This window comes from Vulpes lagopus, chromosome 2 (genome assembly GCF_018345385.1).
Source record: "Vulpes lagopus strain Blue_001 chromosome 2, ASM1834538v1, whole genome shotgun sequence".
Classification (NCBI taxonomy): domain Eukaryota; kingdom Metazoa; phylum Chordata; class Mammalia; order Carnivora; family Canidae; genus Vulpes; species Vulpes lagopus.
Genome location: NC_054825.1, coordinates 152,001,749 through 152,002,746, shown reverse-complemented (window position 1 = coordinate 152,002,746; position 998 = coordinate 152,001,749). Strand labels below are relative to the sequence as shown.

The window sequence follows — 998 nt, the reverse complement described above, 5'->3', positions numbered from 1 at the left end:
GCTATTCTGGAGGTTTCTTTATGAGAGTTTTAAAATTACAAATTCGATTTCTTTAATAGTTATCAGGCTATTCAAATTATTTATCTCATATTGAGTGAGTGTGGTAGTTTGTACTTTTGGAGAAATTGATTCATTTCATCTAAGAGATTTCATTATGTATACAAAATTTGCTACTATACTGTGACAACATGTTATTTGATCTAATGAAGTGTGGCAACTTCACCTCCCTTTACATCATTTTACTCTTCCTCATTTGTAATGTAATTGTATTACATATTTCTCTATATGCACTGAGGGATATTAGACAGTGTTATAATGTTTGTTTCAACCATCTAACACAATTTAGAAAATCTATCAAGACTATACTTTCAGGAATCATTTCTATAGTCTGTTACTAGTGAAGTTTCTCTGAACGTGTAGAGTAACCGAAACCACAAGGAGATGCAGTGTCCCTTCCTGAGAGTGAAGCTGACTCTGGATGTTTCTCCAGCTGCCCTTTGCATTGATGATCATTCTCCTCCTTTGGGGGAGTAGGAGAGAAGAGACACCCTTTGAGTGGTTAAAAAAAATCTACCCATATTTTCACTCTTTCCATGTTTTTCCCTCATTTCGAGTCCTTCATTTCTTTTCTGTGTAGAACTTATTGTAGCTATCTTAGGTAGATTGCAGACAAGTTCTCATAGACAGTCTTTGAGACTGTCTTGATTTAAAAATCACTTAAAAAATTAATGGGCTTTAGGTGCTCCTGGTTGGCTTTGTCAGTAGAGCATGCTACTCTTGATCTCAGGGTTGTAGGTTTGATACCATGTTGGGTGTAGAGATTTACTTAAAAATAAAATCTTAAAAAAAATTAATGGGCTTTATTTTGTGGGTAGTTTTACATTCACAGAAAAACTTAGTGGCAAATACGAAGTCTTACTTACCTGTCTCACCACCCCTCCTCTCCCAGTTTCCTTCATTATTAACAACTTATGTTCGTGTGGTACATTTTTAGAGTT

General features: G+C 35.0%; 1 non-coding gene across 1 annotated transcript; it reads left to right on the top strand.

The window, feature by feature from the left end:
* Positions 1–356: 356 nt before the first annotated feature.
* Positions 357–560, top strand: LOC121486035. Its single transcript, XR_005986512.1, has one exon. It is a non-coding gene; the product is annotated as a small nucleolar RNA U3 (small nucleolar RNA).
* The last annotated feature ends 438 nt before the right edge of the window (positions 561–998 follow it).